Below are 24,595 nucleotides of genomic sequence, written 5' to 3'. Positions count from 1 at the left end.
TTAGGTTGTTTCCAGGTTCTGGCTAAGACAAACAATGCTACTATGAACGTAGTTGAGCACACGTCCTTGTGATATGATTGAACATCCTTTGGATATATAACCCAAAGTGGTTGCTGGGTCTTGAGGAAGGTTGTTTCCTTATTTTCAGAGAAATCACCATAGTGATATACACTGTACCAGCTTGCACTACCATCAGAAATGCAGGAGTATTCCCATTACCCCACAACCTCAACAGCATAAGTTGTCATCAATGTTTTTGATCTTGACCATTCTTACAGGTGTAAGGTGGAATCTCTAAGTTGTTTTGATTTGCGTTTTCCTGATGACTAATGATGTTGAGCATTTCCTTAAGTGTCTTTCAGCCATTTTAAAAGTCCTCTGTTAAGAGTTCTGTGTTTAGATGTGTACCCCATTTTTTAAAAATGGATTGTTTGTTCTTTTGATGACTGATTTCTTGAGTTCCTTGTTTATTTTGGAGATCAAACCTCTGTCTGATGTAGGGTTGGTGAAGATCTTTTCCTGTTCTGTAGGCTGTTTTATTTTTCTTGTTGACCATGTCCTTTGCTTTACAGATACTTTTCACTGTCAGAAGGTTCCATTTATTAATTGTTTTTCTCAGTGTCTATGCTACTGGAGTTATATTTAGGAGGTGGTCTCCTGTGCCAATGCGATCAAGTGTACTTCCCACTTTCTCTTCTATAAGGTTCAGTGTGGCTGGCTTTATGTTGAGGTCTTTGATCCATTTGTACTTGAGTTTTGTGCATGGTGATAGATATGGGTCTATTTTCATTCATCTACAAGTTGATATCCAGTTGTGTCAGCACCATTTGTTGAAGATGCTTTCTTTTTTTCCATTTGATATTTTTTGCTTCTTTGTCAAAAAGCATAGGTGTGTGAATTAATATTTGGAGCTTCGATTCAGTTGCATTGGTACTCCTGTCTGTTTTTATGCCAGTACTAGGCAGTTTTCAGTACTGTAGCTCTGTAGTAGAGTTTGCCCTCAGGGATTATGATGCCTCCACAAGTTCTTTTATTATACAATATTGTTTTGGCTATCCTGGGATTTTTGCTTTTCTATATGAACTTGAGTACCTTTTTATTCGAGGTCTGTGAAGAATTTTGCTGGGATTTTGATGGGCATTGCACTGAGTTGTAGATTGCTTTTGGTAAGATTGCCATTTTTACTATGTTAATTATGCCTACCCAAGAGCATGGGAGATTTTTCCACTTTCTGGTGTTTTCTTCAATTTCTTTCTTCAAAGATTTAAAGTTCTTGTCACACAAGTCTTCCACTTGTTTGGTTAGAGTAACTCAGAGATATTTTATGCTATTTGTGGCTATTGTAAAGGATGTTGATTTTCTGATTTCTTCCCCAGCCCTTTTATCATCTGTGTACAGGAGGGCTACTGATTTTTTTTTTGAGTTAATCTTGCATCCTGCTACATTACTGGAAGTGTTTATAAGTTGTAGAAGTTCCTTGGTAGAATTTTTTGGGGTTACTTATGTAAGCTATCATATCACCAACAAATAATGAGAGTTTGATCTCCTTTTGTTGTCTTATTGCTCTTGCTAGGTCCTCAAGAACTATGTTGACTAGATATGGAGAGAGTGGACAAGCTTGTCTTGTTCCTGATTTCAGTGGGGTCACTGTGAGTTTCTCTCCACTTAGTTTGATGCTGGCTGTTGGCTTGCTGTATATTGCCTTTAGTTTGTTTAAGTATGTTCCTTGTATCCCTGCTCTCTGCAAGACCTGTATCTTGATGGGATGTTGTATTCTGTTGAAAACTTTTTTGGCATCTAATGAGATGATCATGTAGTTTTTATTTTTCAGTTTGTTTATATGGTGGATTATGTTGACAGATTTTCGTATGCTAAACCATTCCTGCATCATTGGACACATGTCACATCTCTTGGGTGCTTGAAGTGCTACTGAGCCCGAGGAAGTAAATCTCAAATTTTACTTAAAAAATCACTTTATGATTAAATTTCATTAGTTTCTTATAGTTAGTGGTGAATCCAGAGATTGCAGAGAATACTAGCACATTGGTTGTTATGGCTTGAATGTGTTTTTTTCAAAACTCATTTGTTGAAACCCTGAGCCTCAGAGGGTGCTGCTTGGAGGTGAGGGGTCATTTGAGGGACTATTTGATTTAGATCATCTTGTAAGGAGGGGTCTTCAGGATCAAATTGGTGACCTTAAAAGAACTGGGAGAGGAGAGGTGCTGTGTGAAGGGGAAGGAGGAGAAGAAAAGTAAGTGCATGAAGGGCAGGCAGAGAGCCCTCATCGGAACCTGACTGCACTGGTACCCAAGCTTTGGCTTCAACTTTTAGACTGAGGAATTGTTGTTTAATAATGTGTTAAATAGCATGCTGTTTAAGCCACCTAGTGCACACTATGTTTTGTCAGTCCCTAGAAACTAGCCTTGCCAAATTTTCCTATCAGGTATACATGCTTTTTCTTTGAAAATTTAAACTTGGGTTGAGAAGAACGCAGATGCAGTGAACTTGATATTGTGGGTTCTCTTTTTATATAGATAAGGTGTATGTGTGCATGTGTGAGTGTGTATGCATGTATGTGTGTGTATGTTTACATGTGTGAGTGTGTGTGTACATGTGTGTTGGCAATGGTGTGTTGCCCGAAATTAAGAGAAAAGTAACATGTGGTATGGAAATAAAAGCTCATGACTTCCATTTTCAAAGAGTAATTTAAATCGCACAGGCAGCTGACATACATAAGTATTGCAGAATCCCACGTGTCTTTCAAATGTTTATAAAACAACCGTGGACTATCAAAGTATTATGTTAATATCTGCTACGTCTTCATGATTATTCTTGCCTTTTTTTTTCTCCAAACAGGTGTTTTATGATGTTTTTCTCTTACACGAATATTCACTTTTTGCAATATTCAATTCTAATGATCCATGATTTTATGACTCATATTTGAGTTACTTGAAATATGGCAACAATATTCATTTCTGGCCCAGTTACCAAACAGAAGAAGTTATGGGTTCAAGAAGAAAATAAATAGCCTGGAATTCCATAGTGATCGTTTAGTGATGGATACAGTGCTTTCACAATGCCATTTATTAAGCACATGTCAAATTCCAGCCACTGGACTAAACAATTTCATGCATTATGTCACTGAAAATTCTAACCACTCTACCATGGAGCAGTAGTAGTCAGTAAAAAATCCAGACAGAGAAGCTGCGCTAAAAATGTGACCAAGTTCACATACCCAGTATATGTCAGAGTCCGCATTGAAGGTCATGTCCTATTTCCCAGGGCCACTGACTTCATAATTAATGAAATTAAATATTTTAAATATTGTAATTACAGAGAGAGTTTACTTGCTCTTATGCCATAATGTTTTATTAAGTAGGCCATTGTTTTGTATTTTATGCTTTTCTATTTGATGAATCCTCAATTTTTAGTAGATTTTCACATGAGTAGATTTGTTAAGCTTTTTTTTTCTCAGTAGACAGGAAACTTCATTACCTCATTCTTGATTATTTATCCAATGGTAACATTCAGCTTCCAAGTTCCAGTTAAGGGTTTATAAATCAATTTTTGTTGTGTTCACATTTCTTTAGTACTGAGGTTTCATTGTGTGATGATCGTTTTGAAAGCTGAATTTCTACACAGCCAAGACTTTCCATAGATTAGTTCTCTGAAAAGTTGAGTTCGATTCCCAGATCTTACTTCCAAGCTGCCAGAATGGCTCTGCAACAACACTGGAAGCCTATGATAAATAGGGAATGTTTAGATCGAGGCTTGAGGAGCTTAGTCCTGCACTTATCTTTAGATCCAATTTTGGTGATGTATGCATTAAGATTCCTGGCAAGGAAACCACAGTTTCTACTAGATGAAAACCTGTTTTTATTTTTTTTTCTTGAAATAGACTCTCACAGAAACTCCCCAGGTAGCGATGAAAAGAAAATATTGAGTTCTCTGACTTTATTCTTGAAGAACATAACGGGCAGTGTCTTCCACAACAGCTTTCTGATCATCCAAAAAATGTCTTCATATGGCTGTGTCTACAGTGATGGGGCTTGGGGAGCATTAGCAATTATCATGCAATGCTAGCCTGAACATACTCCCAGAAGAGCTGAGTGACAGGGTCAGAAAAACCACTTTCTTATGACCAGAGCCAGCCAAGAATACAAATGAAGCCATTAAGGCAAAAGTATTAGGCAGAGTGTTTTTTATCCTTCCTTTCCTTTTTTTTTTAAAAAATTGATTTTAATCAACACTACAGCTCATTCTGTAAAAGATTTTAAACACAACAAAAATATAGAGCTCAAAACCTATTAACAATTGAACGAATTTGGACAAGGAGAAAAGTGTGGCCAGGAACTGATGAACCAGCATCAAGATTGAAGGCTGGAAAGACTGGCTAGAGGGAGCTGAGAATTGAACTCTGATTTCTTCACAGCATTAGGAAAAAGAAAAAGATTATTATTGTAAATAATACTCACAGGTCCAAAACCAATTGAAGACGCATAAAAGCACAAGACAACAAAATGACTCAGATGTCTGAAAGTGAAAGTGATGTATTTCATCATGAATGAACAGATGAGTAATGTCAGAAGAGAAATGGAGACTGGAAAAGAGGAACAAATAGGAACTGTTAAGATGAAATATTTTTTGTCCTATATAAAATATTTGAAATGGATTTATTTAATATTAGATTATAAACTGCAAAAGAAGGAGTCAGTTAAATGAGAAGAAATCAACAGAGCAGGGTTCATTTATGGACAACCTCACAAAACCCTGACAGCCTTAGTGAGCAGGCAGGAGGTAGAGAAGAGTTTAACCTTGCAAAGTACATGTAACCGGTGCTGCAAAACCAAAAAATAAGTGAAGAAGGAAAAAATTTGAGACCATTATGATTGTTTTTCCCCTCTAAAATTATGAAAAAAAAAACCTTGTGAGTTCAAGAAACTGAGAACTTTTCAAGGAGAGGCATGTTTTAGCCACACACAATGATTGACATATGCGGCCCCATGTACTGGAGATGTCAAGACAGGAGGATCACTTTTCTATAAGTTTGAAACAAGCTTGGTAACAAAGTGATATCCCATCTCGAACAGAAAAAAGATAGGGGAAAAAATTGCCTAGAGGTATCATAGGCAAACTGAGAACTGCTGAGATGAAGGTTATATACAAAACGTTTAAGGCAATTTGAGAAAATTTACTCAATATGTACGGGGAACGATGAGGGATTTATATTTAATTGCTATCAGAAACAAGCGACAATCGGTGATCATGAGGGCAAAACGTTCAAAGCAAACCAAAGAGAAAAGATGCTTGTTAATGTAGTGTTTTATATTTGGTGAAATTACCCTTGAAAAGGAAAGGTAAAATTGAGATACTCTCAATCAAATAATATTGAAGGATTTTTCTTAGGCCTGAGGATAAATGCTGGGTTGAGACTTGGAGCTACAGAGAAAACTGAACAACACAAGAAACAGTAAATATTAGAATAAGCATAAGAGACATACAATATTTTCTTTTAAATACAAGTATTTAAAGCAAACTGTAGAATACTAAACTGTGAGATTTATGGACCATTTTTAGTTAGGATAGTTTTATTGATAGGCAATAGAAGTGCATCTCAAAATAAAAGCTATGTATCTGCTTTTTATTGTTTGGGAATTTCACACATGCCTATGTGTTGTGACTAAATCCATCCTCCCTTGCAATTCTGCCCCATTCCTTCCCACTTTTCTCTCCAATTTTCGTATGTTTTATTTACCTCCAGATAAATACAGAGTCCACCCAGAGCTGCCTGTATGTGCATGTCTGTGGGACCATCTACTGTAATATGGAGCTGAGGTAAACTGACCCTTCTTTGGCCATCAGCCATCAGCTGCCCATAGCTCCTCAGATAGGGATAAGGCTTCATGAATCCCTCCCCAATCCATGTGGGATTTTGGCTGGCTTGATCTAATGCAAGTTTGTGCATGTCTAAAATTTTTAAAAGAGAAAAGAAATAGATTATTTATGTCATCAAAGTCTGGCGAATAGTTCTTAGAGATTAAATCCAGAAATAATTACATTTCTTCAAACTGAAAAAGATGCTTTCTTCGCTGGGCAGTGGTGACACACGCCTTTAATCTCAGCACCCAGGAGGCAGAGGCAGGTGAATCTCTGTGAGTTCGAGGCCAGACTGGTGTACAAGAGCTAGTTCTGGGACAGGCCCCAAAGCTACAGAGAAACCCTACTTCGGAAAACAAAAACAAAACAAAACAACAACAGAAAAAGGATGCCTTCTTCACAAAACACACTGTAGGAAAGTGGAAAGAAAAAAGGGGTAGGGATAAGGTATTGGCAAACAAATTTTCCTCAAGGAACTTGTATTCAGAATATATAGTAAGTATATAATATGTCACAATAAGTAGAACATAACAATCAAAGTGAAGTGTACAAAATTTTGAACAATTCATCAAGAAAGATTTATCATATCATCAGTAAATTTGCTGGAAAGTGTGCTGACAACCTTTAATTAGTATGTAGGTGTAAATTAAAACTGCATTGTTATAGTGAGATCCTATGCAGTTATAAAACGGCCCATTTCAGTTAAGTTGGTCGTGTAACAAATGTACACAGTGCATGGGGAGCAAAACCGAACGTGCCACTTCTGCTAGGTAACTTTCAATTGTCAGTGCAAAGACCCCAGAACGGTCTTTTCCCTCTGGTATTAGGACTGATAGCCTCTATCTTGGTGGCAGATCTCTGGATTATGGTGTGATGCACTAAACTTTTCCATATATAATGGGTTTAGAGAGAAATATCATTCACTTCTTTACTCTGCAGGGATTTGGAGGTTATTTGTTACTGTAGTCTAATCTAGTCTGATTTAATAGAATGATTGTAAAAATTGACTTCCATTATCCATGTTTTGTGGACTGAACATTCAGATGCAGAGAACTGTCTACTCGGTGATTTGGTTCTGCCATACTTGCCGGTGTCAATTTGATATATTGCTGACAGGTTGAATAGTTATGGCTACATTTCCTTGAACACTGACGTTCTTGCAGATTTGACAACATTTATGACTGTACCTATATATTACAGTTATGAAATGTTGGCTTCTATGTGACATACCTTTCATGTCTTTTATTCTTTGTGCCATACGACCTGGGAGAGTTTGTCCCTTGATGTCAGCCTTGATAAATTCCATAAAGAACAAACCCACTACTTCTCAATTTGGAAACAGGTCATCACACAGAGTGTATGTATTGCCAGGATTATTTTATCAATACTGAGACTATCTTGACAAATTATGAAATTCCAAATTTCAAATCATTTAGATAAAGCCAATTCTTGCAGATTATTTCCTGAGATGACAATTACCTCTAAGCTCTATATTTATATTTTATACTCATTCCTTTTTTTTTAGTGTTGTGGTTTAAATAATGATGTCACCATAGGCTCATGTGTTTGAACACTTGGTCCCCACTGGTGGAGTTGTTTGAGGAAGATTAGGAGGTATGGTGTGATTGGAAGAAGTTTGTCGCTGGAGGTGAACTTCGAGAGTATAAGCATTGCTATTTCCAGCTTTTGTCTCTGTTTCATTCTTATGGTTCAAAATGTGAGCTCCCAGCTTCCTTCTCCTGTTGCCTTCTGCCCCTGCCCTGTTATTATGGATTCAAACCCTCTGAAACCATAAGCCAAAACCAATTATTTCCTCTATAAGTTTTACTGACCATGATATTTTCTCACAACAACAGAAAACCAAGCAGTACATTTCGGTTAGTTGTCTTGCTTTAGCATAGTAAATGGTACCCTGAAGAAATAATAACTACCCCCTCAGAAGATGGTGGCTGACACTTAAAAATGATCTTTCCAAATCTTCAAGAAATAAACTGAGCAAAGTTAGATAGTAGGCTATAAGAAGATATTAGAGGCATGAATACTTCTGGGTTAAATAGCGAAGTGAATTAGGGGATATTACCCTTATTCCCAGTGAGAGGAAATGCCGACAGCAGACTGTGTGGTCTAGAGAGGCTCAGAAAAATTTTCACTAAGTTTAATAATGCATATTTTCAAAGACAGACAAAAGAAGACTCAGTGCAGTAGCAACACTGGCAGACAGAGACCCCAGGAAACCCCCCCCCCTTTTTTTTATGGTACTGGGAGATTGGTGCTCCACACTGGCACATGACATTCAGAGGGGCAAAAAACAGCAAGATGGAGTTTCAGAAAGACTCCTGTGATCTTAATATCTCTGTATCCCATGACCCCACTATCGGGGAGCTCAGAGCTAGTGTGATCTCAATATCTCTGTATCCCATGACCCCACTATCGGGGAGCTCAGAGCTAGTGTGATCTCAATATCTCTGTATCCCATGACCCTACTATCGGGGACCTCAGAGCTAGTGTGATCTCAATATCTCTGTATCCATGACCCTACTATCGGGGAACTCAGAGCTAGTGTGATCTCAAAATCTCTGTATCCCATGACCACACTATCGGGGAACTCAGAGCTAGTGTGATCTCAATATCTCTGTATCCATGACCCCACTATCGGGGAACTCAGAGCTAGTGTGATCTCAATATCTCTGTATCCATGACCCTACTATAGGGGAGCTCAGAGCTAGTGTCACCACACTGAATGTGTTCAAAGAAATTAGAGACACAAACTTCATGAGCTGGAGAAGAATACAAACAGCTGATAGAAAAAGATATCAGCATAGGATACGGAAATGGAATTCAAAAGAAAAATGAAAATATAAGAAAACATCTAGAAATAAGGGAAATTAAAAATTCAATAAGTAAAAGACAAAGCTCTGTAAAAAGTCTCACCAACAGAGTGGAATATAGAAAGCATTGACTATCAGAGTAAAGATGAAGTAGAAAAATTGGAACACTTAGTCAGTAAAAATGATAATCACAAGAGACGAATAGGACACATTAAAACTATGGATTACCCCGAAAAGAACAAATCTATAATTGTCATAGAAAGAGAATAATATCATGGTAAAAGCACAGAAAACATCTTCCCATTTCTAGGGGAAGAGATGCCTATGAAAGTATAGGAGGTATTTAGAACACTAAGTAGAGAGACAATACAAGAAACTCACTTTGTCATAGCATAGTTAAAGCATAAACTCTACAGAACAAAGAAAGAATATCAAAAGCTGCAAGAGAAAAGAACAAATCATTTATAAAAGTAGGCCTATCAGAAGAACAGCAGATACTTTTACACATAATTCAAACTCTGAAAAACAACAACTGCTACCGGAGACTACTATACTCAGAAAAACTACCTGTCAAAATTTTAGAAACAGACTAAAAAAATTCATGACTACTAAGCTAGAAAACACTGAAAGGAATCTGTAAGGCTATAGAAAAACAATAATAGATCAGTAGTTAAACAAATGACAGATAGCAAAACACCAAACACACGTACAAAAGGAGTTAATACACCTTTCAGCCATAACTCTGAATATTAAAAGTCACAATGCTTCAACCAAAAGACTCATACTATCAGATTGGGTTGAAAAACAGAAAAGAACCTATCATCAAAAGTACATTATAATTCTAAACATAAACATATGCAGACTATATATGAGATTCCTCAATTTATAAAGCAAATACTAGCAGATAGAAAGTCAAAGATTAGCTCAACACTAATGAAAAACTGGTAGATGGAAAGAAGCAATTAAGATTTGGGCAGAAATTAATAAAATAGGAATAAAGAAAACAATTAATAAAACAAAAGTTAATTTTCCATAAGCATAAGCAAGATCCACAAACCCTGAGCAAAATTAATCAAAAGAGGGAGAGAAGATCCAGATTAATAAAATTAGAAACAAAAGAGGCACATTGCAACAGAAACCAGTTTAGCTTATGGAACCATTAGGATATACTTTAATGATGTGGGACTCCTCTTTCTATGCTGTGAATATGTTTTTTCCCCCATTATTACTGGTTAATAAAGAAGTTGTTTTGGCCAGTGACTTAGCAGAGCAAAGCCAGGTGGGAAATCCAAACAGAGTAGGCAGAATCAAGAAGACACCATCTTGCTGCCAAAGGAGACAGATGTCAGAACCTTGCTAGAACTTTACCGGTAGACCACAGCCTCACAATGGTACACATATTAATAAAAATGGGTTAATTTAAGATATGAGCTTAAATATGCCTAAGCTATTGGCTGACAGTATTTTATTAATACAGTTTCTGTGTGATTACTCAAGTCTGAGAATTCGGGAAATGAAAAGGCTGTCTCTGCCTACACCATAAAAGCCTATATTCTACTAAATTGGAAATCCTAAAAGAAATTGACAAATTTCTAGTTACATGAGACCTACTGTGTCAGTTAGGGTTTCTATTGCTGTGATGAAACACTATGACCAAAAGCACTTTGGGGAGGAAAATGTTTATTTATTTGGCTCACACTTCCATAGCACTGTTCATCATCGAAGACGTCAGGACAGGAACTCAAACAGGGAAGACACCTGGAGGCAGGAGCTGATATAGAGACATGGAGGGATGCCTGCTTACTAGCAGCTCTCTTTCCATGGCTTGCTCAGCTTACTTTCTCATAGAACCCAGAAATACCAACCCAAGGATTGCACCACCCACAATAGTGTCCTCCCCCATCAATTAAGACAATGTCCTACAGCCTCCTTTTATGGAATAATTTTCTCAATAGAGGTTTATTCCTTTAAGATAATTTTAGCTTATGTTTAGTCAGCATAAAATTATTCACCATACTTACTATGAAATAAACAATTTAAATAGGTATACAATAAGCAACGATATTGAAACAGCAGTAATGGATGGCTGTGGGCCACCATCCAGGTGCTGCGAGTCAAATATGGGTCCTCTGCAAGAGCTGCAGTTGTCCTTAATATCTGAGCATGTCTCCAGTCCTACTTTGCCCACTTTTAATTCACATAATGCTTGAAAATCTTAGGTAAAACAATAAAACAAAGAGGAAAATAAGAGGACACAAACAGAAAAGGATGATGTCAAAGCATCCTTATTTGCACAAGATATGAATATATACCTAACAGATACTAAATATTTCACAAGAGAGTACTTGCAGATGATAAATAGCTTCACTAAAATGGTAGGGAAAGTTATCACATATCAATAGTCTTTCTACCCTAATGATGAACATACTGAGAAGAAATTAGGAAAACAACCCCCTTCCAATAACCCACAAATAGTATCTTGGAATGAACCCAAGTGAGCATGTGAAAGACATCTACATGAAAACTCAAAAAGTCTGAAGAAGTAAATTGCAGAAGACAAAGAAAACAGAAAGACCTCTCATTGGTCATAAGTCTGATGACAGTATTGTGAAACTGGCTACCATACCAAAAGCCAGTCACAGATTCAGTTCTATCCCAATCAAAATTCCAAAGGCATACTTCACAGAAATAGAAAAAAAAACTTCAAAGTTACTTAGAATCACAAAAGACCCTATATAATGTTCAAGCCAGTCTTAGTCTGAGTTTGAATTCCAAACAGCAATATATAAAGCCAGGCTGCATGTGCCTATGACCCAACATTAGACAGAGTGTGGCCACTCAGAGTGAGGACAGAAGACCTCAAAGCTTAATAAGAAGCAATTCTGAGCAAAAAGAGTAATGCTCAAAGTATCATCATATCTGATTTCAAGTTGTAATATGCTCTTAATATTAGAAACAATATGACATGCCACAAAACAAACACAAAAATTGATGCAGTAAAGCACATGTTCCAGATGTAACCCAAGAAACCACCGTCACCTGAGTTTTGATGAAGAGATAGAAGCAACTTTAAGTAAAGACAACATCTTTAACAAATGATTCTGGTGATTGTGGTTATCAACACGTGGAAGAAGGAAATAAATCTTTATTTCTTGTCCTACACAAAATCTGTTCCCAGTGGGCCAGGGGTTTTAATGTAAGACCCAAAACTCTGAAGTCATCAGAGGAGAAAGTAGGGAAACCATTCCAAGGTTTAGGTTTCCATAATTGCTTTCTTAGTAGACCCTGGTTGCTCAGGAAGTCAGGGTAGTGGCTGGCAAATAGAACTGAATGTTGTTAAAAACCTTCCGTACAGAAAAAGATACAGCTAATGGAATGAAGAGCTGGCGTGGTGGTTTGAGTGGGAATGGCCTCCATAGGTTCCTATCTTTGACTGGTTGATCACTAGGCAGTGGTGCTACTTGTCAGGGATTAGGAGATGTAGCTTTATTAGAGTACGTGTGATTTTATTGGAGGAAGCTTGTCACTGGGGGTGGGCTTTAGGACTTCTAATGTTCAAGCCAGTCTTAATGTTTGTCTTTGCCTGCTGCCTGTGGATCCGGATGTAGAACTCTCAGCTGCTCTCCAACACAATGCTTGCCTGCCTGCTGCCATGCTCCCTATGATGATGATCATGAATTAAATCTCTGAACTGCAAACTAGCCCCAGTTAAACATTTTCCTTTATAAGAGTTGCCATGGGCATAGTGTCTCTTCACAGCAATAGGGCACTGACTAAGACAGATTGTCTACAGAATGGGAGAAATAAAATGGGCTAATAAGATAAATTAAGAATTCTTAAAATCAGAAATACAAATGGACAATAAAAAAGATAAAATATTCACAGCATCACTATTCATCAGAGACATTGGGTGGCAAAAATTACATTGAGGTGCTCAGGAGAGGACTCAGTGGGCAAAAGTGTTTGCTTTGCCAAAATGAGTGTCTGAGTTTGAATTCCAAACAGCAATATATAAAGCCAGGCTGCATGTGCCTATGACCCAACATTAGACAGAGTGTGGCCACTCAGAGTGAGGACAGAAGACCTCAAAGCTTAAGCTGTCAGTTCCGTGAAAGACAATATTTCATGCAAGCAAGCAGGGAGGCAGGCAGGCAAGCAATAAGGCAGACATCATGCAGGCAGTCAAGCAAGCAAGCAAGCAAACAAGAAAGCAAGCAAACAATAATAACAAAAGAACAGAATGATGGAAGAAGATACCTGATATACTGCTCTGTCCTCCGCATGTGCATGTGTGGGCACACCTACCTGCACCCTCATGTTAATGCTCCTCCCACCACATCATAAGAAACTACATTAAGATTTTATCTTACCCTAGTCAGAACATCAGTTTTTAAGAACACAAATAACCATAAATGGTGTAGGGATGTGAACGAAACCAAAATGGAACCCTGGTGGGATTGCAAGCGAGTCCACTTACTATGTAACACAGCTGTACCACTTTTGTGTATTTATCCAAAGGACTCCAAGCTAAACTACCACAGAGATGATTGCTCACCAGTGTTTATTGCAGTGCTATTTACTGCAGTTCTTATGAAAGCAACGCAGGTGTCCAACAACAGGGGAACGGACAAGGAAAATGTAGTATGTATACACAATGGTGATGTTTCCTTCCCTAAAGAAAATGAAGTCATGCCATCTGCAGGAAATTGCATGCAACTGGACATAATCATGTCAAACGAAACAAACCAGTCTCATAAAGATAAATATTGTATGTTTTCTCTTATTTGTGATTTCTACATTTTATATGGATACATAAAATTATGTATGTGAACCTGACATGAAAGTAGGAGTTAAGCTGTCCAGTAGGACACAGGGGACTAAGCAGAAAGGGAGAGGGGCAAGAAGAAAGAGTGTGGGAAGGATGAGGGAAGATGCGTATGGTTCTTCACTTGTTCAGGAATTTAAATTTTTAAAAATTAAGACGCATTTCTATATACTAACAAGGAGTTTTCCCAGTGGATCTGCAGGAGAACAGAAATAAATCAGAGGGCTAGAGGGAGTGGAGAGAAGGGAAACTGGTTAGGAAGTACTATAAGAGAGAAGAATCTATTTTCAATAAAACAGAAAGCAACCTGATTTATACCACCATCATCAGAAGACGGAGAGTATAGTTCTTGGAATATATTTAATCAAAGGAAACAGATTTAACCAGGAGTGGTATACTGAAACAATGGTTGGTGGATGCTCACCTGAAGAATTGAGGGCTTTTGATCTCCCAGGTGACCCTGTCATGTCACAATGTTGTGCCACACTGCCTGAAGAGCAGTCCTGAGGAGGCACCTACACGTGGAAATGTCTTCCTGTGGTTCTTGGTGTACATTTCTAAGTTCTAAAAAGTTCTATCAAGTAATTATTACAGCTGATAAATCATATTTTTAGATCTGCAAGAATTAAAACACAGCAGTCGATATAGAGTTGTGCTGTATTTATATAGCTATGTTCTCTAGCATCACACCAAAAATAAGAGCAGGAAGTACACATGCACGGAATTGATGTCAAGGGTGATTCGTTTCTCTGAGGATTCAGAACAGAGGAGAGGTCATCATCTGATGGGTCAGTGTTGCTGCCAGATGTTGCTATGCTACCAATGAGTATTTATTCAAAGCTCCAGTGGGGTTTGGTAGTGAGTCATGTCTGCAAAGAAAGTACGTCACGGTATGCTTATTAATAGAGAAGAAAAGAGTAGCTATGTCTTTTAAAATCATTTTTATTGGCAAAAGTTTATGTAAGATCAAATTCGTTAATTAGCACATTTGGAATAAAATTAGAATAATTAAATTCTTTTCTAAACACTGGTAGTATAAATGTATAAAGAAAAAGAAACCACAGTACACTATTCTTTTTTTCAAGTGGAGTTTTTGTCTTGGGAGATAGCTGTTCCCCTTTCCTTTCCCTGCAGATGCCCAGCATTTCCAAGACAAAGCCTCCACTAAGGATGCATTAAGAAAAGGAACTCAAGATATTTTACAGATAGGTAACCAACAAACTAACCAAGCCAAATAAAAGTCAATTATACAGAAAAAACAGAAATATTTTCCTACTAATAGTGGAGAGTTCTTCCCAGCACCTAGGTAGATCATAAGATGTGCAATGGAGAAGCATCAGGGTGTAAGAGGACCCTCCATGTTTGTTTTCACTTGGAAATGCTTCAGGAAGCCCAGGCTCTCTAGAGCGTCACTCCTGGGTTCCACTTCAGTAGCCAAGGACACAGTGCTTGTTCTTGTGTGTGAATACTTTCATAGAGGTTGGTGGCTTCACTCCCAGCTCAGGCTGATGTCTGAGAAGTTCTCCTGGGTAAGCTTCAAGGGCTTTGAAGTGCAGTCTGTTGCTGGGGTGCTGGATGTGATCCTTGGCTGCCTGCTCCTTGACTCTCTGAGGTCATCGCACCTGCAGGATTTGTCTTCTTTCCGGTATTGCTGGCCAGGAATAGTGTCAGCTGTTTGAGGACACAAGCATCATCTTCTGGAAAATGTTTTGTTTGTTGAGATGAGTCATGCCCATGTTTTAAGTGGAGCTGTTAGCATCTCCTGAAGTGGCATACTGGCTTGCTTTCTAAGAACTTCATCTTCGCCGCATTGACATAAAAGCAGGAGACACTGAAGTCTCAGTCACAAAGTGGTCCATGCCATTGTCTGTGAGGACAATAAGGACAGGGTTGTGGACATGGGGGTGCATGTTTCTGGGAGAAGAGTGGTTATACTGGAGATCAGCACAGCTTGGAACCCTCTGAATCCTTTCGCACAGGTCGTCTCATCCTCATTTCACTCTGAGGTGGAGGCTTGTGTCCTTCATCATAGCAATGACCTTGATACCTACTCTGAGACCCTCCATATGCTGTCATGAGAGGAAGCTGCCTCTGTCATTTGTTGGGATTACTGCCAGTTAGGGTTTATTGAGTTTGGAGTCTGTGTAGTTCTTAGCTATCATCCTGTTCATTCTTGGTTACATACAGGTTCCTAGGATTCCAGGCTCTTCTAGTCTTCAGCCAGAATAGAGTCTTTCACCAGCAAGTGAGGCCTGGCCCACTGGGTACTATTCCCAGAGTCTGGCTGTACCATGACCAGAACCACAGGCATTGCAGATAGTGGATAGAGCATCATGGTTATAGAATAGACAGGTTTCAGCATGTTCCTAGAAGCACACTGTTGAGGTCTCTGGAGTTACCAGAGTCCCAAGGCAGGTGAAAGTCTAGCTGGTAGAGCCAGCTGGACAAAAGCTGTCGACATGCAATGGAAATCAGGTCGAATGCTTAGTTTACTGCACCACAAGTCCATCATATCTTCAAGCTCCCCAGGGTTTGTCTTTCCTTAGGCACCACCACTGCATAATGGATGGGTTCAAACTCTAAGACCTTCACAAGGTCACCTTCCACCCCCCTGTCAATCAGGTGTCTGAAGTGCACAGCTAGCGAGGACAGTCATCTTTGACCCTCCCACTGCCGGGTGCTTGTAGTCAGCTTGTCAACTACTCTGTAGCTACTGAGGGGCCAGCTGCCTCCTGCCCCTCCTCAGCCTTAGGCACTTTCACCGCTCCGCACCCTTCTGCTGCTCATTTGTGGCTGCCTCTGCTCCCGCCATGCCCTCCACTTTCCATAGAATGGAATGAATTTTAATGTTAGCCTTCTTGTAAGCTTTGGATACAGTCTGCTTGTCTCAAAAACTGTTCAAAGTGGTTACATTATCCATAACAGCTGCAATTTCCATTTTGATTTGCCAGAAATTAGTGTGGGGGAGTTTTCCAATGAAGCCAAAGCTTCTTTCATAAAAGTTAAAACCTTTGATAAAAATAAGTTACATTTATGATATGAAAAAGTGACACAGCATAATTGCATGGGATTCCACTTTTTCACCACTGATTTCTTCTTTGTCATACCACATCAAGTTAAAATGGTACTCTGGGGAAGAAGCCCAGTCTCTGAAATACATTGTGAAACAAACCAAGAGCAATTATGTAGTATCAGAAGGCTACTTCTGTTCAAAGATTGAATTTTTAAGCTCCGTTTTCTTAACTTCAAAACAGGCGAAACGGAATCCTGTCACAAAGAAGCCCATGGAAGACCCAAAAATCAGCACCCTAAGAGCTGGACTTTTTAGTTGTAAACACTAGGTCACATTGTCACTAAAGAGAGGCATGTGTATGCACGTACCGTTTTAGATTCTGGGCCCTTCTACACTTTGAAAAGATGGAGTGAACAAGGAACATGCATGTTTGTGGCTCAAGCACATACTCTTGTAACGTACGTGTTTGTGGCTCGTGCAGGGTGCATTGTATAACATTGAATAAAAGGATACTGAACATTGTTAGCACAGCCTGGGGCATATCAGGATACTGAACTCATGAGATCTTACCCAAGTGTTCCATTTCTCAATCAAGCTGTGTGACTTTTAAGTCACCAGGAGCTCGTGACTTCGCTTATTTAATAATACGTTTATTGATGAGTTCATATATGTTGTGCTTTTCTCTCTCCAAATTTTAGATTCTGAATAAGCTGCAGAAGAAGAGTGGTTTTGGAACCACTGAATGACAAGCACAATAACAGTGATGTAAAAAGAACATCATGTCATCAGCTAACCACAGTCATCAGCAGATCAATTATGTGGTTCATTTTTGTGGAATTACATTATTTTAGGGCATACGTGCATGTGATGAAAAAATTTAAATCCATCACTGTTGATGCTGCAGGCTGGTGGCTTATTATCATTATTTTTTAAACTGCAAACTGGATGTATGCAACTCCCCAAGCTTTAGGCTCTTATTCTGGGTTGTTTGAACCTTTTCAAAGAAAAGTCTGAGTTTAAAAAACTGACCTTTTCTTTCTCTTTGCTACTGGCAAGTGTTGTGCACACTTTCATCTTCCGTTTTAGGTACTCTGAATTCACTTTCTCTCTCTCCATCACACACAGGCATGCATACACACACATGTACGCATGCACACACATGTATACACGCACACACCCCTATTATCCTTTTGCCAGAATCCCACCCATTATTTAAGAAAGGAAATGCTCCAGATATACAGAAATGCACTATTCTGTAAAGTCTTCAGAGAAGCATCTTGCTTGTAGACCTGACTGAGGCAATCTGGGTATTGCTTTCTTCTTTGTGGCCTCCAACCCAGCCTGAGATTGCTAGTCCTGCCTTTGTAGTCTTACAATGCACCCCAAACTATGTACTTGCTTAGCATTCCTCACCAGGACGAGGATGTAAACCTTACTGTTTGGATGACACATCCGTTCTTCCCAGAACTATGCTGATGAGTGCTCTGCTTGGACTAGGTTTATGATATGGTGGTTAGGAAACACAGTCATGGCAAGGAGAAGGAAGGTTTTGAAGCAAGGGTATGGAGCACCTTGGGAAGCAAGTAGTGACTCAATAGTATCAACTGAGGTGAGTAATTTGATATTCAAATGAATTATGAGGAAGCCTCTGAAAGGCAATCAAGAATACAGTTACTCGCACCTCTCCCTGTCAGACAAACATTTCCTGGGATAGTAACATCATCTTGATGAAGAGAACTCAGGAGTAGTATCATTTTGTTGAAGATAGTAGATGATTTGTCTTAAATAACTTTATGCCTCAATAAATACTAAAATGAGAAGATTTCTGAAGCCCTTTTGATAATCTGGCAAAAGTACTAGTTTTAGCCTGTGCTGAACAGGCATGTTAGGGTTGTACTGTGGCTGTGATTTTCGAATCTCAGTGGTTTAACAGAACTGGATACTGCATTCTCTTGTTGTTTTCTGGAGGCCACACCTCAGGAGAGATGGGCGAACAGTTTTACCAGAGTTTAGCTGATCCCTCCGAAACTTATGAAGAAGAGAGGCACAGAGAGTCTTGCACCTGCAGCTCAATGCTTTGGTCAGGGATTGAAGCGCATCTATTTACAACCTACTAGCCAGAATAGGTCCTTGGCTCTGAGTAATTATTAGGGTGCTGGCACATGTTCTCTTCCTTGACTCAGGAAGAGTGGTAAGCCATAGTTGTCATTCTTTCAGGAGCAACTGAAATTACATAATACTACTTACAGGTAGACATATAAAATATTTTTGTTCTTTTGAAGGATAGCAGAACACAGGTGATATGAAGGAGAAGAGGGAAATAATTGGGAAGGAAGTTTAAGAGGGGAGAGGGATGGGAAAGTAGGGTGGAAGAAGGGGTAGGAGAGGAACAATTAACAGTAAAATTATCTTCAAAACCCATATGGCTGGGCAGTGATGACATATGCCATTGATCCCAGCACTCAGGAGGCAGAGGCAGGCGGATCTCTGTGAGTCTGAGGCCAGTCTGGTCTACAAAGCAAGTTCCAGGATAGCCAGGGCTGTTACAGAAAGAAATTCTATCTCAAACAACAAACAAACAAAAGCTATATAGAAACATACTGCTTTACATAAACTTCCTGAACACACACACACACACACACACACACACACACACACACACACACTTATATAAATGTTTAGTTATTCTACACAGGAGCTAATTCTTCTTCAAAAAACCATACATCTGTCACCCCCCAGAACTTAATAGTAGGATCCTATTGCTGAGGACACTACATCTTTTTGCCAAAGGACACGAGGAATCAAGCTGGTGCTTACCAGGGAGCTTCTTTCCTACTCAGGGTTAGTTATTGTAGTGCTAGAAGGTGCTAAACACAGTGCTGGCTTCTGGGGGACAAAGCCATCACCAATCTTACCCAGTCATGAACTCTGGGAGTCTGCACTATGGATTTCAAGTGTGAGAAGACACGCCCATGGGTGCAGTAGTGGCAGAGACGCTACTGAACTGTGGTGGTTTGGATGAGAATGCCTGCCCTAGGCTCACATATTTGCATACTTAGCCCCCGACTGATGAACTGTTTGGAAGGATTAGGAGGTATGTTCTAGTTGGAGGATGTGTGTCACTGGAGGTGGGGTTTAAAGTTTTCAAAGCCCACGCCAGGCAGGTTCCATGTCTTTCAATGCAATCAGGGTGTAAAGCTCTCAGCCACTGTCCTGTGACTGTCTGCTTCCTGTCATGATGATCATGGATTAACACTCTAAAACTGTGAGCACGTCCCTAATTAAGTACTATTTTTTATGATTTTATCTTGGCCATACTATCTCTTCAAGTGATAAAATGATAAAAAATTTAAGACATGGAGTAATCAACAGCTTTATGATCAGATTTAAGGCCTATGCTACAGAAGAGAAACATTTCTGGTTCTGTAAATGTGGCCCAAACTCCATGGTTGGAGAGCTAATAGGGCCCAGGATAGGTCTACAATTATTATACTGATGAATGGACACAATGTCTAGCTGCCCTCTAAATTCATGTCTTTATATTCATAGATAAGTGCAGCTCTCAGAATTCATTAGAGAAGTTGCTTTGTGTCATAGATGGTGCTTAGTGCAGAAACTCACAATTTGTCAAAGCTCGGAGAACTAAGGGATGCTCAGCTACAAATGGGATATCTCTGTCACATTTCCCCCCACAAGCCTCAGGGACCATGGGGGAAAAGGGGGTAGAATGATGGTGAGAGCCAGAGGTATGGGAGGACCTGGAGGAAATAGCATCTTTTGGCAATGATGGGGTCATCATACTCATAAACTCATGGAAGTTGTGGTTGCCTGCACAAGTCAAGCATAAGATCAAACCTTCAATATTCCAGCATGAAGGGGCTCCTGAGTCCTGAACCCTCATTAAGGAGCTGTTAATAGTTGGTAGCTTCTTGGAGAATGAGAGCCAGGTTTCTCTAAGATGTGGATTCTGGTAGGTCAAGCATGGTCTAGGGAATGGCCTCACACCCAAGAACATACAGATAGCACAAACTGGGATCAGTGTGCTGTTAAAAACAGAAAGAAGTTATGTAATTAGGAGTGGGGGTATACATGAGAGGAATTTGGGGAGGCATGGAGACAGGCATGATCAAAGTATGCATGTATAGAATTTTTAAAGATTAATAAAAAGTTATATTTTAAAAGAAAAATAAGAATTTTTATAAAATATTCTTATACTTTAAAGTATTGGGCTATGTTTTTATTGGTGTCGTATTTTCAAGATATGGTCTTCATTTTAGAATTCAGTTTCGGCTTTTACAGGCAGGGTTCTAAGAACTTTTCACTTTCTTTTCATGTCCTATTGTTGGAGACACACGGATGATAATGTAGAATTGTCACTTAGTTATTTTTAACAATACTGTCATTGCAAGGCCCAGGAAGGAGATGCTTTGCAACAGCTGCAAAGGTGGAGCATAACATAGAAGAAGGAAACCTTCTCTTAAAGCCCGGCTTAGTGTCAGGGAGGCTCTCCTATCTGCCATCTCTCACATCCAATGTTTCCCTTGTGGCATTTCCTGTACCAGGCTAGAAAATGCTTTCGTTTCCATCTGGATCCAGTTTTAGCAATGTCATTGATGACACTGTCCAGACTATAATGCAGATGGAATTAGAGCAAAGGAATGCCTATAACCACACACACAAACGAGTTGCACAACAGAAGGCCTCTAATCCAATATAGTCCCGAGTAATATGCTCCATGTGTGTGAGCGGGGCCCAGTGTGATACAGGAACCGCGGAAAACTCACCTACTTGCTTTCAAAATAGTCTGGACTCTGAAATCTGACTGATAATAGGCTATACTTTGGAATTATATTTTACTGAAATTTTAAATGTCTTTTCTGGTCAAAACTCATGAAAAGACTTAGTTTTTGAAGAACAAGTGCCAGGTAAGATGGCTCAGTCTGATTCCTATGTTTGATTCCTAGGACCCCCTGGTGGAAGGAGAAAAACCAGACTCCTGTCAGTTTTCTTCTGACCTCCACAGATGCGCCGTGGCAGGTGCTGGCCTCCTCCACACCAAACAAATGAAATAAAAATATTTTAATGCGAACGAGTGCACAGTTATTCAGAACACTTGTATGTTGAAGCAAATGCTAAATTATTTACATGAACAACTCATTTAACTGTAAAACAGCCTGTGATGTTGAAATTATTGTTGTTTACCCATCCAGAGATGGGAAATGGACTCAGGCAGGGTGACTATCCTGTCCTAGGCACAGGTGAATACGGCCTCTGACTCAGGCGCCATGACTCAGGCTCTTTTGAGCTGCTTCCGTATACGTCCAAGGGTGGTGTATGTTCAGAGTGTTGTAAAATGGGGTTAGTAAAGTCTATATTACAGACAATAGTGAATTTTTAAAAATTCTCAAGCTTCTATAATTTCAATATTCCATAGAAAATCTAAGATGCATTTTTTATTCCCAACACACGCACACACACACATTAATTCTGGCACCATTTCTTTAAATTCTGGCTTTTCCATTGTTTTCCTGTTGTATCTGGTAAGTTAAATGTACTTAGTTTTAGTTCCTTTTAAAAAATAAGTTTTTTTTTTACTATGTTAACATAGCAGATAGCGTTGAGACAACACAATGTGGATACCATAATTCCTAGGGAGATACACATACAATTATTCTCTTCTCTTTGTCCATTTCATATTTTGCTTTCTTCCCCATTTTTTCTATCTCCATATTCACCTCTGAGTATTAGACTCAGAACTTAGGAATAGCCCTGAGCATCTGTGCTGTGTAAATGTAAACATTTGTCTGAAAGTGTGGAATTCCTGCATATTGTTTAAAGGCAACCATGAATTAGTTTACCAGAGACGAACAGTTATTTCTGTAGCATTTTTATAAATATCTACTCTTGCTAAACACAACCTACTGCATCGTAGAATGAAGGAAACTCAGGTTATTAGTAATGATGGTATCTCTAGGTGACAGGCTTAGAGTAAATAGTCAGTGCTATCTGAATTCACAAACCTGCACATCTATTTTAAAAGTCTTTATTTTCCTAAATCATTTGAATTTTTCTTGTTTTTGCCAGTACCATATTGTTTTTATTTCTATGTCTCTGCAATAACTTAAGATCTGGTATGATAATCTCTCCAGCATTGTTCTTTTTGATCAGAATTGCTATGACTATTCCAGATCTTTTGTGATTCCATATGAGTTCTTGGATAGGTTTTTTTCCTTTTTCTGTGAGGAATGAGGTGGAGATTTTGCACTGAATCTGTAAATCCCTTTTAGTAAAATGGTTATTTTTCACTATAGTGATTCTACAAATCCATGAACATAGGATGTCGTCTCACTTTCTAGTATCTTTATTTCTTTTCTCAGAGCTTTAAAGTTTTTAGTGTAAATGTCCTTAACCTCCTTGGTTCATTCCTATATATTTTATTTTCATTGACGTTATTATGAATGGGAGTGTATCCACGATCTCTTCCTTTGTATGTTCTTGCTTAGAAAAGCTATTTATTTGTGCAAGTTGATTCTGTATTCTGCCACATTGCTGAAGTTATCATTTCTAGATGTTTTCTGGTAAGATTTTGGAGATCTCTAATGTATAATATCAACTCATCTGCAAATAGAGATTCAGCAAAATTGCTTCAAGGTTTTCTCCATTTCGGATGAAATTGACTATTGATTTCTCACATATAGCCTTTATTATGCTAGGATACGCTCCCTCTAGTCCTGTATCCTCTAGGACTTTTATTACCAAATTTTGGGATGATATTCAAAGTTAGTTCTTATTTCTGTAGAATTTAATTGACTTTTATAACAGCATTAGTGAACTTTGAGCTTAACAAAACTCAATTTGTGATATGTTTTAATCAATTATAAATGTACTTAAGACTCATTCAAACATGTTTTAAGATCAATAATCAGGGGGAGCAGAGTAAAATGTATAGCTCAATAAAATCAATAAATAGATTCGGAAAGTTTATCATGTTATAGGTTGTATTTTCAAAATTGTTTTATTTTTCTGAATCTTTAGCACATTTTTGATTTTGAAATATGATTTAAAGCAACATAAGTCTGATGTTTTGTCCCTTTTAAATTTATGAATACCATTTTGGAAATTCTTCTGTCTTTTTATTTATGGTTATTACCCACAAAATTTTTGTAGCAATCACAGCATTGATCCTAATAATTAGTTTCTGGCTCTTCCTCACTTATTTTTTTGTTGAACAGCCATGTTCAGTCTTTTATTTACATTTCCTACTTCTTTTTTTCTGCATGCTGCTCCTAATTGCTTCTTATAGAGAAAATAGAAACTGAGGATTTTACTGTACTGAGCATTCTTTCAGTTCTGATTTAGCTGATGAAGAAAAATACTACTTCTATCTCTTCCAATTTGAATCAGTTTAGTTACCCCATCAATTCCTTAGGTAGCCTATATATCTGTAGTAATGTAAGAAGGCAGAACCTTTAAATCACATTTTTATTCTGCTTTTGAAATGATAATATAATTGCAACATTTCTTCTTCATTTTCTTCCCTCCAAACCTCTCTTGTATACCCTGTCCCACTCTCCTTCAAATTCATGAACTGTTTTTTCAACAATTGTGTTTGTATATAATATATATATATATATACACATACATATACACATACATACATATGCACATATACAAACCTAACCTACTTAGTCTGTACAATGTTACTCGTATGCATGTTTTCAGGACTGATCATTTGCCACTGGACAACCAACTGGTATAATATTACTTGGAAAGGATCACGTCTCCTGCTCCCAGCTTTACTCAGTTGCCTTTCGTTCTTTGTGTGGGGCTGAGACGTTATGGGCTTTTCCCTCTCCAGTTTGGCATGCTCACTGGTGTCATCGTTGTTCAGTTCACGTTTGTGTAGTCTTTTGATGAGATTTTATGGGTATCGATTCTGATATTAATAGCAGACAGAACCTCACAGCCACCCCCCGGTCCTCTGGCTCTTGCAATCTTTCTGCTCACTCTTTCGCAAGGTTCCCTGAGCCTTAGGTGTGGGAGTGTTTTGTA

This window comes from Microtus oregoni, unplaced genomic scaffold (assembly GCF_018167655.1).
Source record: "Microtus oregoni isolate MIOR12 unplaced genomic scaffold, Mior012 000032F_ref0000030, whole genome shotgun sequence".
Classification (NCBI taxonomy): domain Eukaryota; kingdom Metazoa; phylum Chordata; class Mammalia; order Rodentia; family Cricetidae; genus Microtus; species Microtus oregoni.
Note: the sequence above shows the minus strand (reverse complement) of the source record.